The 14,246-nt window shown below is 37.0% G+C and overlaps 1 pseudogene; it reads left to right on the forward strand.

Moving 5' to 3' along the window:
• Positions 1-2,910: 2,910 nt before the first annotated feature.
• LOC111898334 (putative pentatricopeptide repeat-containing protein At1g12700, mitochondrial) lies at positions 2,911-10,222 on the forward strand (annotated as a pseudogene).
• The last annotated feature ends 4,024 nt before the right edge of the window (positions 10,223-14,246 follow it).

Genomic DNA, 14,246 nt, shown 5'->3' on the forward strand with positions numbered 1-14,246 from the left:
TATCAAAAGCTATATTTAAATACTCTAAAGCTTTGTTTATAATATTTGTTGCAATACGCCTATCAAACTCAATATATAAAGTTGGAATCTATTGATTGTTAAATATACATTCCACTTTCAAATCAGAATTTTGTATCAAGGCATGGCGAAATGATAAACATAACCTAATGACAGATCATAAACATTGCAAGTGATTAGGTAAAATGATGTGTATCGATGACACATATACTAGTGTAAATCAGATTATGATTGTATTAAGCAATGTAAAAGGCACCTTCGAATAAGATATTTGAAATCATCACATTCATAAATTTCAACCAATAGTTTCTACTCATACATCAAACATTCATATGAACAAGTGATTGAGATAGAAACCGACCTGCATATTGCATTTGATGATATTGAGCGGAGTGACCACCAATGGCGGGTATGCACTAAAGGAAAGCTGCCTAAGCATTTTGATGCTTTTATTGCTACACCAGGTGAAACAATATGGGAAGTTAATAGCATTATGATGGCATTGAAAACAAATAGAGGCAAGAATAGCAACCTACTTGGTTTGCTTATGAAAACTGAGAAATGGATTAAAACTTCATGGTGTCACCCATATTATGAAATTAGAGTCATATTATACACCGAATCAACATATAAATCATTTAAATCAATCTTATAACTTAAAAAGGATATATAAAAAGGTAAATGTAAACTTTTATCAGTTGGCCTAATAGATTAACTTCAAAATACATATGTAGAAAAGGAATAAAGTAAAAGTACTTGAAGGATGATATGCAACCAAATCCTAAGGTGAAAGGGATGGTTGAGATGCAACTCAATAAAAAATTTCAACCTTACTCCTTGACATTTCACCAACTTCTATTATACCATGAAGAGCAAAGGTTAGGTAAATAAAATACAAAAAGAAAAAAAAAAAAAAAAAAAAAAAAAAAAAAAAAAAAAAAAAAAAAACCCACCATTTAACATGTTCAAGGCTATTACCAGTATAAACTTATATTTCTATAGTTGATTTAAAAAAATTGACATTATTCGAAAAACCCGATTACAAAAGAATGTAAATCTGTAAATCATTTGGTAATTTCACTTGTCCTTCAATCCAAATAAAAGTCATCACATAGCATGGATATAGCAAATGTTTTTTTTGAGGTAGGAGTTCCAGATATTGGTCTAAATCAGTAAGACAACCACACTATTCATCTACTATTTACTAAAACATGTTAGGAGAAAAGGTCAACTTGAACCTCTTTCTTTATCTTGAGATTGCTTTCCTAGCTATTTTTAAATAATTATTTAATGACTTTTAGAATGATAAATAACTGTCATGTTATAATTATCTTAATACAAAACCAATAAAATTTGATTCACCTGATAATGATAGCAATTGCGACTGTTTGAACAACATCTTTCTCATATATACTCTTGTTGAAAAGCATTTCACATATTCTCTGTCCTGTTCCTTAAAGTATCCCTAATTTTGAAATTAACCCACAATGCAAGTGATGTTTTCTTGTATCAGTACTATAAAATCAACAAATATTTCAATAAACAGAGTTCATAATTAGAAAGAATGAAAAATCGGGTTCAAGTCCCGTACACATCACTACCGATGGTGACACCTAATTAGAAGACTGAAAATATTGAATCAGACGAAATTGGAAAAAGTGAAAGTCATGTAACGTTTGAAAAAACTTATTCCAATTTCCCATTGTTTTTTATTTTTGAAGCTAAAAAGAGTCAACTTTGGTGATGCAAACTAGGGATGTCAACGGGGGCAAACAGGATGGGAAGTGCATTCCCCGTCCCCACCCCTGAAATTTCCCCGTTCCCCCGTCCCCACCCCCGCCCCCGAAATGTTCAGCCTTCCTACCCCCGCCCCCGCCCCCGAATCCGCTTTACTACCCCCGCCCCCGATTGATTTTGGACTGCCTTTTATTGGGCTAAAAGAAGTTGTTATTTAGGCTAAAAGAAGTTATTTCTAAGATAACAAATAATTACTTATAACAGAATTTTACATGTTAAAAATAAAAAAGTTATGGCGTCTTAATAACATTATACTAACAACTTAAGAACATGTTTTTTTGATGAATTTTGGAAGCCCAAAATCATGTTATTTTTTATTATATATATATATATATATATATATATATATATATATATATATATATATATATATATATATATATATGTGTGTGTGTGTGTGTGTGTGTGTGTGTGTGTGTGTGTGTGTGATTTATTAACGGGGTCCCCATGTGTGTTTCGGGACGGGATTGCCTATCCCCGCCCCTGCCCCCGAAAATAAAACGGGGGTTAACCTTGCCTCTGCCCCGGTCCCCACCCCCGATTTTTTAAATAAATTCCCACAAACGGTGCGGGGCCCCCATGAGACTTTTTGACATTCCTAATGCACACAGTGGGTTGCTGCCAATTTAGATAAATTGGTTATATCCAGATTCAGATTTCACAAACGGATAAGTAAAGGGAACAGTCAATTGTGTATGAGTTATGTTAAAACTATTAGATATTTAAAATTTAAGGAAACAATAAGCTAAAAAATTTAGAATTAAATATTAGGGGGTGTTTGGATAGGGAAAAAAGAGGGTGTTTGTTATTTATTGCTTATTCCCACCATAATAAGCTAAGTTTAAGTATTTGGATATGAATTCTTAAAAATCAGCTTATTATGATAGAGATAAGCTAAATAAGCTGATTTTAATAAGCATCTATAGATGCTTATTGTTTATTGCTTATTCAAATAAGCTAATAAATAATAAGCAGGTCTAACCCACAAAGTGGTTTTTCACCAATGAAAATGAAGCTAGTAACTCGATTTTCTGACTCAAAGTCTCTCATTCACGGTGAATATCCAAGTAGTTAAAGCTCGATTTCACTTGGAAGATGGTTATGATGTTTACGACGAAACCAAAAAACCTTGTTTCTTTTATAGTCTCTCATCCCCTCAACAAATTCAATGCTACCTTCGTTACTCATTCCCAACTCCTTCCATTCAGAAATCCTTCATCATTTTTACAATCAGGAACCGGAACCCTTACCCCCAAAACCATTTCATCTCCATTTCATTCAACGTCACTTTCCAATGGTCAAACACTACCTAATCATCCTCGATCTGTGAGTAAGAAGATTACTAACCTTAATGATGCCCTCCAACTGTTTGATGAAATGACACAGAGACAACCTCTGCCGTCAGTTGTTAAATTCAACCAGTTGTTGCCAAAATGAAGATTTATTCTTGTTCTATTGATCTTTTTAAACAAATGAATCTCGTTCGTGTTCCTGTTGATGCGTACACTATTAGCATTGTGATCAAGTGCTGCTGCCAAATGCATCGCACAAACGAAGGATTTGCAGTCTTAGGCTATAGCTTCAAACACAATATATTACCAAATGTCTGAACCTTTAGCACCCTCTTATATGGACTTGTCCTAGAAAATAGTGTTCTCAAAGCCGAAAGGTTATTCAAGAAGCTGATCAAAGAAGCACTTTGTGAACCTAATGCAATTATGTACAGCATTATGATTAAAGGACTTTGCAAATCTGGTAATAATGATACAGCCATTGCTTTGCTTAAACTAATGGATGAAAAGGGTTGTAAACCTTATGTGGTCACATATAACACCATCATTGACAGCCTTTGCAAGGACAAAATGGTAGATGATGCTTTAAACCTCTACAAAGAAATGGTCTTCCACAAAGGCATCCTACCTGATGTTGTCACTTACACATCTTTGATTCATGGCCTTTGTAACTTATGTCGTTGGGATGAGGTCTCTAAATTGCTCAAAGAGATGGAGGATGAAAGGATCTCCCTAGATGTTCATACCTATAGCATATTAGTTGATGCACTTTGCAAGGAAGGGAAGGTGGAGGATGCAAATTGTATTATTAGCTTAATGATGCAGAGAGGGAAGGATCCTGATTTAGTGACTTACAACTCACTTATTGATGGGTATTGTTTGCGAGGTGAAATGAGCAAAGCAAGGGAAGTTTTAAATTTGATGGGGTCTCGAGGTCTGGTGCCTAATGTTGTTACCAGTGGCGGATCCAGAACAAAACTTAACCGGGGTCCATTATACATAAAAAAATGTATAAAAGTGGAAAATTCTGAAAATGCAAAGTATTTTTGAGGTTTTTTTAGTAAAAACAAATATCAATGAGGGTATTTTCTGTATAAGTGGGTGCCAAGGAGGGGGTTTTAGTAAAAAAAAATGGAATTTTTGGAGGTTTGTTTAGTATAAAATATGGTGGGAGCCACTATCAAGTGGGGCCATACACCCCACTTGAAAGGCCTGTATCCGCCACTGGTTGTTACTTTGATATGATCACAGGTATTCCCGTGAACTGTTCCTGTTATTCGAGTCACAGGAAGAACTCCAAAATTACCTCACGGCTTTATTAATTAATCGATAAAAGAAACAATTCTCCCTATGGTGCACCAATTATAGTGACCTGCTAAAATAACCAAAAGTCCTAAACATCCGATTCCTAAATAATAAAATAACTAAGCAATAATAACTAGATAACTATAACTTATAATTATCCTATTTTAAACTTTTCTTAAAGCGTCTCTGATAAACACGACCAAAGCGGTTTGTTTGGGACGTATCATTACTCCCCGCCCAAACATTCACCTTGTCCTCAAGGTGAAAACTAGGAAACTGCTGCACCATATCAGCCATCAACTCCCATGTAGCTTCATAAGATGGAAGATCCTTCCATCGAATCAAAACTTCCTGCCCCGACGCCCCTTCACGAACCCCTTCTATCTGAGCAGGTTCTAATAAAACCTCCATATCAGCAGTCAAAGTACTCGGCAACTGTGGAAGGACTAAATGATTACCAACTGCCTTTTTCAGCTGGGAAATGTGGAAAACATCATGAATCCTCGCCGAGTCTGGTAATCGCAAACGATAAGCCACCCGACCAATTCTTTCTAACTCCTCAAAGGGACCAAAATAGCGAGGAGCAAGCTTTTCATTTGGGCGACGAGCCACTGTATGCTACCGATACGGTTGCAACTTGAGAAAGACCCGATCCCCGACAACAAACTCCTCCTCCCTTCGATGCTTGTCAGCTTTAATCTTCATCAGTTGTTGGGCATGCAATAAATACTTCTTCAACTCTCCCATCATCAAGTCTCGTTCTTCCAAGTATTCTTCCATCGATCCCACCGAAGAGCGTTGACTGCCATAATAAACCAAATGGGGCGGATCCCGTCCATAGAGCACCCGAAAAGGAGTAGTATTGGAGGACGTGTGAAAGGAAGTATTGTACCAAAACTCCGCCCACGACAACCATTTAGCCCATTTCTTGGAGAATCCGCCACCAAACAACGAAGATAAGTCTCTAAACAACGATTTACCACCTCAGTTTGACCGTCAGTTTGAGGATGGTATGTCGTACTCCGCTTTAACTTAGTACCCTGCAAACGAAACAATTCACGCCAAAACAAACTTAAGAAAACGCGATCCCGATCCGACACAATAGACTCCGGAACGCCATGCAGACGAACCACCTCTCGCAAGAAAACCCCTGCCACTGTCAAGGCTGTGTATGGATGTTTCAACGGAACAAAATGAGCATATTTACTTAACCTGTCAACCACCATAAAAATAACCGAAAACCCCTCCGACTTGGGTAACCCACCAATAAAATCCATAGTAACCTCGGACCAAACCTTATTAGGTAATTCCAGCGACTGTAACAATCCACTAGGAGCCAAAGTGGAATACTTTTGGCGCTGACACACATCACACTGTGCAACCATGCATGCAATATTACCCTTCATTCCCATCCAAAACAATTCCCGAGCCATCCGTTGGTAAGTTTTCTGCACCCCCGAATGACCACCCACTACACTCCCATGGAATTCATGAAACAATTTGGGAATCCACTCTGAATTGCGATTCAGAACTAACCTCCCCTTAAACAAAAGCCGATCCTTTTCAATAGAAAAACCAACTGGTACCTGCTGCCCATCCCGTAATCATTGTCGAAGCCCAACCAATTCGGTGTCCAGCTCCAGCTCACGCCACAACCTTCCCCAGTCGATGTTGCACCCGGTTGCTAGTGCACCACATTCTACCCCTATTTTTCGTGACAAAGCATCAGCCGCGTTGTTCTCCTTTCCGGGACGGTACTCAATATCGAAGTTATACCCTAACAACTTGGACAACCACTTCTGATGATCTTCAGCCACCATGCGTTGTTCCAACAAATACTTCAAACTCCGCTGATCTGTTCGAACAATGAACTTCCGTCCCAACAAGTATGGCTGCCATTTTTGAACCGCAAACACAATTGCCATCAATTCCCGCTCGTAAACGGACTTCAACCGAGCTCGAGACCCCAAAAATTGACTAAAATACGCAATCGGACGTGCATCTTGCATTAATACCGCCCCCACACCAAACCCCGACGCATCAGTTTCAACAACAAACGTCTTGTTAAAATCGGGTAAGGCCAACACAGGCACCCGTGTCATAGCAAACTTAAGCTGCTGAAAAGCCCACGCTGCCCCTTCGTTCCACCCAAAATTATCTTTCTTTAACTGCTCCATGAGAGGACCCGCTATCTTCCCATAATTACGAACAAACTTACGGTAGTACCCGGTTAAACCCAGAAACCCGCGCAACTCCCGCAACGTTTTGGGTTCTGGCCATTGTAACATGGCATCAATCTTCGCGAGATTAGCCGAAACCCCATTAGCCGACACTAAATATCCCAAGTATTCGATTTGTGCTTGAGCAAACGAGCACTTCCTATGATTTGCAAATAATTTATGCTTTCGCATAGTTTGTAGCACCGTCGACAAGTGCCCAACATGTTCATCCTCAGATTTGCTGTAAACTAGGATGTCATAAAAAAAAACAAGCACAAATCGACGCAAGAAAGGCTGGAATACTCGGTTCATTAGCGATTGAAAAGTAGCAGGTGCGTTAGTTAACCCAAACGGCATATCAAGAAACTCGTAGTGGCCCTCATGTGTCCTAAAAGCTGTCTTTGGAACATCTGCTTCCCTCATTCGGATCTGGTGATAACCAGATTTCAAATCCAATCGTGAAAAAATCACGGACCCATGCAATTCATCCAAAAGCTCATCGATGACAGGAATCGGAAACTTGTCGAGCACGGTCGCTTTATTAAGGGCCCGATAATCCACACAAAACCTCCAACTGCCATCTTTTTTCTTTATCAGCAAAACAGGACTAGAGAATGGACTCGTGCTTGGTTGTATAATACCTACATCCAACATTTCCCGTACTAACCGCTCAATCTCGTCTTTTTGCACGTGCGGGTATCGGTAGGGCCTTACACTTATGGGTGGTGTGCCTTCCTTAAGTATAATAGAGTGAGTATGACTTCGAGTCGGTGGTAAACCAACCGGCAAACTGAAAACGTCGCCAAAACCATCCAATACCGCCTTGATTGGAGCGGAAGTTATACCAGAATTTAACAAGCCATAATCGCCCTGGAGGTGCACGAGGTATCCCTCACCTTCCTGCTGCAACAACTTTTGCAACGTCTTACAAGACGCCATGGATTTTGATAAACTTGGGTCACCTCGGAGAGTGACTAGTCGGTGATCTAACCAAAATTGCATCCTAAGTTCCAACCAATTTACGGTCATATCACCCAGTGTTTGCAGCCACTTGATACCCAAAATCACGTCGGACCCCCCAAGCTAAAAAGGTAAAAAGTCTTCGATCACACGCAACTCGAGCAACTCAAGAACCAACCCCTTGCAACATCCAAAACTTCACGCGATCACTCCATTACCCAGTTTCACTCCCACCGACCGTGTACCCGTCACCACGAGGGCTAGTTCGTCAATTAATCTTGAGGAAACGAAATTGTGGGTGGCCCCACTATCAACGAGAACTACTACCTCCTTATCCCCAATCTTTCCTAATACTTTCATTGTCCTAGGCGAGGTTAGACCACTTACAGAATTGAGTGATACTTCTGCCATGTCCAAATGCGCATGATTGCCATCTTCCAACTCCTCTTCACCCCCATCGTCCTCCTCCCCATCAATGATTAGAACCTGCAAAGCCTTACTTGGACACTTATGGCCAGGCGCAAACTTCCCATCACACCTAAAACAGAGTCCACGAGCCCGTTTATCTGCCAGTTCAGCAGCTGTCAGCTTCTTGAATCCCCCTTGCACATTATCCTCCTTCTTGACATTAGTCTATACTAGGCTTGTATTCCCCATATTAGTTTTAATTTGGGGTGAAATCCCTCTTCTAGTTCCATAACCATAATTCCCCTTAGATGTAGCAGAGCCCGACTTAACCACACCTCCGCCTTTGTTGTCATCAATCTTGATTGCCACCCGGATGGCGTGCTCGAGTGAACCAGGTTTCGCGATCCAAACCTCCCCTCTAATTTCTGGTTTTAGACCTTTAATAAAGGTACATTCCATGATATCATCTGGTACACCCAGCAATTGACCCGCAAAACCTTCAAATCGATCCACATATTCCCGCACCGTACCCTCCTGACGAATATCCAAAAATTGTTCCTTAATGCTTCCCTCGTGCGACTGCTGGAATCGTTCCAGCAACTTCCGTTTAAACCGCGACCACGAACCAAAGGGAGATTTCTCTTCCTTCCACCGAAACCAGGACAGTGGCGCTCCCTCCAAACAAATTCCGACGGCCTTAAGCTTGTCCTTACCACGGAATTTGTGTAGCTCGAAATACCTCTCAACCTTGTAGAGCCAGCCCTGCACATCCTCCCCTGAAAAAAGGGGTATCTTCATCTTTCGACAATCCCGAACCAGGTCGCGTTTCCGGCCCTCCTTCTTTGATCGTTTGGAAGCCCCTGATCGAGAACTGCGATCAGAAACATCCGAGTCGTCATCCTCCGAATCGTCACTGGGATCAGACGGGGATTCGTACTTTGATTTCTTCTTAGGCCGACCCACCGCCACCGTCAACTCAGCAACAGCCCTGATCAGCTGTTGAATCTGGTCCGCAAACTCCGTCTGACGTGCCTCGGCTGACTCCAATGCCTTGTTGACTACCTCCTCCAACGCTACCAATCGCTTGGTGTTGGTGCCCTTGCCTGACAGCCTCTCCGCATCTGACATCAGGAGCGTTTTGCTCTGATACCAATTGATATGATCACAGGTATTCCCGTGAACTGTTCCTGTTATTCGAGTCACAGGAAGAACTCCAAAATTACCTCACGGCTTTATTAATTAATCGATAAAAGAAACAATTCTCCCTATGGTGCACCAATTATAGTGACCTGCTAAAATAACCAAAAGTCCTAAACATCCGATTCCTAAATAATAAAATAACTAAGCAATAATAACTAGATAACTATAACTTATAATTATCCTATTTTAAACTTTTTCTTAAAGCGTCTCTGATAAACACGACCAAAGCGGTTTGTTTGGGACGTATCATACTTATAGTAGTTTAATGAATGGGTATTGCAAGAAACTAAAGATAGAAGAAGCCATGGATTTGTTTCATGAAATAACTAAAAAAGGTGGTATGCAACCGAATGTGATCACTTACGGTATCATGATACAGGGATTGTTTCAAGCTGGACGTTGTGAAGCTGCATGCGAACTCTTTAATGAGATGCAACCACAAAAACTGATTCCAGATGAAAGCACTTATAGAATAGTCTTGAAGGGTCTATGCAACAACAAACAAGTGGATGAAGCACTAACTTTATTTCATTTGGAAGGGGCGAATAAGATAAAATCGGATATTACAATATATAATATACTTATTGATGGTGCAAGTAAAAGTGGGAAGTTTGATATTGCAAGGAACCTTTTTAATGAACTAACTATAAAAGGTTTACCACCTAATATTTGGACATATAATACAATGATCAGTGGTTTTTGTCGGGAAGGATTAGTGAGTGAAGCAAAAGAGTTTTTTCTTAAGATGGAGGAAAGGGGCTACCAGCCGGATAGTGTGACTTACAATGTTCTTCTCCAAGGAATTTTAAAGTATGTTCATCATGATATGGTAGAGGTGCTTTTACTGGAAATGGAAGGAAAAGGTTTTTCACTTGATGCTTCAACTGTAGCAATGTTACTTGATCATATAAAAGCTAGATCTTTAGATGCTTCTTGTTTTATATAAAAGCTAGATCTTTACTTAAGCTCATTGGTAAGCTTGTGCCAAAGGAAGAAGTGGATGCTCCTTGTTTTACTGTGTAGATGGCTTCTTGGTTTTCTAAAAGGTGTGGTTTTGGTCATCTTTGGTCTGCAAGTTTGTTATCATTTAGTAATTTCTGTTTGCCAATATCAAGTTCATCATTATTATGGCTTCTTCTTCATTGTTATCTATTTACTTTTCTCATCTTATGTCACATTTATGTTCAACTTCACATTAAAATATGCAGCCTGTTTATGTTACTTTTTAATATCTACTCAATACTTATTTAGTATCAATAACTGTTTCTCGAAATGAAAAGTCTACAGAACCATAAGGTCAGAACAAAATAAGCATTTGGTGTTCAAGATAATTTTCATATTCGTATTGGTCATTTAAACATAGGTATTAAAATGTATTTAATTCTTTGCCTAAAAAAATACAATATTCCATTGTGAGATATCAAATTAGTTGCACTTATCATTCTTTCTATTTGCAAAATTTGAAGTAAAACCTTTTCATTTGTATCCACCGAACAGGTTTAAGTATGAAGTTTACATACAAGATAACATAAAACCACTTTTTGGTATTCCCATAACAATATGAATCCTCTGTTTTTGTAACTTCTAAATAACCATTTCGCAAGATCAAACTGTTGGTTTTGGAGATCATAGTGACAACAAGGACAAAACAGAGCAATGTTCTCTCGAATAGCATTTGGCATAGGACAAGAACAACATAAAATTTTGACCAAGTCAATGGGACTGTTTTGTTAGATTTTAGTCCCACCCAAAATGGTGGAACTGGATGGAACAAAATATATTTGACAAAAATGCCCCCATCTCTCGTCTCTCTCGTTTCTTCCATGGTTCATCACTAAATACAATAGATTTTAAAAAACAAAGTTCCTTAATCCTCTACCTCTCACAATGGAAACCAAATCCAACTCCTAGATATTTATTTTATATATAAAAAAAATCTGGTGTTCCTTGTCATTCTATCACTAGAGTTCTTTAATAATTGTTGTAAAATAGCTTCTTTGATTGCGCTTAGAAAAGAATTGGGGATGCCTTCAACAATAAAATGAAATAATTATTGATTGCATTAAAAATTTAACTATGGTCATTGTTCATAAAATTTTGGTGCAATGAAGAAGCTTTGTGTGCTACTGTTTTCTCGAATTTAGATAATACAAAAATGCATCAACTAAAATGCTAGTATTTAATGTTGATGTTTATAATTCAAGATAAAATGCTTGAGAAGCAAAAAAAAAAGTTTGGTATGTTAGTAAAAAAAGGTTATCGTCGTTTCTCAAAATTTGATTTAATTTTGGGAAAATGACTTTTGAGGGTAATTAACTTTTACGTTTGTATTCATTTGGTCCATTTCCTTTTTTTTTTTGTATTCAATATACCATCGAACTTGTTGTTTGTGTTCACCATAACCCTTTTGACCGACTTTTGACCTGTGATAGTCGGTCAAAGGGTTATGGTAAACACAAACAACAAGTTCGATGGTATATTGAGTACAAAAAAAAGGGACCAAATGAGAACAAATGCAATAGTTGGTTACCCTCCTGATTCATTTTCCCTTTACTCATTTATAGCAAATCCCACGTCATCTCCTATTGATATTAATGACTTTATGAGATTCATTCTTGCTTCTCTTCAAAACATAACCCACAAAAGAACATTATTCATATCTGTACAACTTTGTAATGCACATGAATATTTATTAGGGGAATCTTGACTAAGCAGGCGCATTTCATGACTACATTTATATTTCCAATCAAATGATTTATCGTATCATGGATTCTAGACAAGTCTACAAACGAGTGGAATCACAAGTGCTATGATTTTTGAGTTTACTTAGCTTTAAGATCGAATTCATGCGGATAAGATACAACATCAATATGTACAATATCATGCTAATTTTGTAGACACAACACCATAATATACCTTGAGGTAAACGTTTATGCCGATAAATATATCTCTCATATACAGTCATATCCTTTTGCAAGGTGTTGACAGCTAACCATAGTAAACATAACATAGACCATGTTTTAACAATGTTACCCCTTTGAAACGCTCTTCATATACGTTATAGCCAAAAAAAGGTTGCAGTCTTTGATAATTTTGCAACTTTAATTTCATTTAACTTTTCCGGGAAAATGACTCAGTAAGGTAACCAACTGTTGAGTTCGTTCTCATTTGGTCCCCTTTTTTTTTGTACTCAATATACCATTGAACTTGTTGTTTGTGTTCACCATAACCCTTTGACCGGCTATCACAGGTCAAAAGCCGGTCAAAAGGGTTATGGTGAACGCAAACAACAAGTTCGATGGTATAATGAATATAAAAAAAGACCAAATGAGTACAAACGCAAAAGTTAATTACCCTCAAGAGTCATTTTCCCTTTAATTTTGGGTGAGGTATAATGCACAAAATGTAGATGTTGATAACGTGGGAGTAAATAAATGTGAATTAATTCACGTATTGCAGTAAAAAAATGTTGTTATTCTTCAAACTTTGATTTAACTTGGGTTTATTTATTTATTTTTTTGTTATTCCTTCACAAATGATTCCTTTTGATTTAGACAAAGATTTTAGGGTATTTTTATCGGTTAATTTTAAGGTAATTTAAGTTATTTTGTATTAAGGACATAGTAATTTTGGTTGTGTTTTGTTTTAATCATACCAAACGCTACAAAAATAATTTGTCAACATCCACTTTAGTCTCATCTTGTCCATACTTCAAAAATGCCTAAAGTATGATTTGTATTTTGTGGTTGCATATTTAAGTGTCATTGGAATCTTTGAATGATCATCAATTTAACTCGGATAAACGTATTATTCAATTTTTTTGTGTTTGCATTTCAAACTTTATTTTGCACCTCATATTTATATTACGACTGCCAATTCCATTATCCATCAATTTCGTCTTTTTTGCTGCATATATCAGTATGCATATATTAGTAATTGATTTTACAACTGCTTCAACAAGGGTATCTGCTCTATTCTAACATAAAATTATTACATATTAAGTTACAAACCCTTAAAATATAAATGAATAAATTCGGTTAAACGCCACACATTAATAGTTACAGAATTATATTATGTCTGTAGACTATAATTATGAGAATGAACATTTCATTCTAGTAAATTAAATTCAAAATGAAAATATACAACAAAATTCAATTAAGAATTACCTCGATTTGATTGAAAATCTCTTCATAAAAATTATGTGGTCTTGAAATTGATTTTCGGATCTTAGTAACAAAACCTTTTCCGTGGAGTCTTGAGCTTGAGCGATTAACTTCCATACTATCACGTTCATATGTGTGTGTTGACGTATCTTATCTACCCTAATAAATAAAAATGTTATTGCCACTTGTCATTCTCTCATTTATTTGGCCACATGTCATTTTGTCATAATTTTGAAATATATTTATTTTCCACTTGTCAATTACTTCATTATTCATTTCCACTATATCATTAATTTAGTTTCCATAAATTAAACCTACTATAATAACTATTAATTTTAAATTTGAAATTTCAATTTCAATTTCAAATAAATTTACATTTTAAACATTTGTATTTAACATTTTATTATAATAACTCGTTTAGTATACGGGTTTAACAATTAAACACATAACTTTAATTAATTTATTTTTTGCACGTTTTTTTTTCATAATTTTCACTTATTTCATATTTTAAATTCAAAATAAACTTTTCATCTAATCGCTCCGGTTTAACATTATATTTTAATTAACCCGTATAATATACGGGTTTCACAACTAGTATTAACTTTATGAATGTTAAAACTAAAACCTTATAATATGATTTGAACTATGATGAGATGACTTTCCCTATATTCAGATATTAATTAATATATGTATCCAATTGATGATGAAGTGAGAATGGTTGCTTTATAAATGTTTGATATGAAAATATAGTTGAGATCAGGTGCATCGGGACATTGTAGTATTACGAGATAATCTCCATATCTTTAGAAAATAACGCCTACATATTATACAGGTAGACTGTTATGGACAAAAACACCCCTGCAGGTTTTTTTACAAAATTAAGA

Source organism: Lactuca sativa, chromosome 3, assembly GCF_002870075.4.
Source record: "Lactuca sativa cultivar Salinas chromosome 3, Lsat_Salinas_v11, whole genome shotgun sequence".
NCBI lineage: Eukaryota > Viridiplantae > Streptophyta > Magnoliopsida > Asterales > Asteraceae > Lactuca > Lactuca sativa.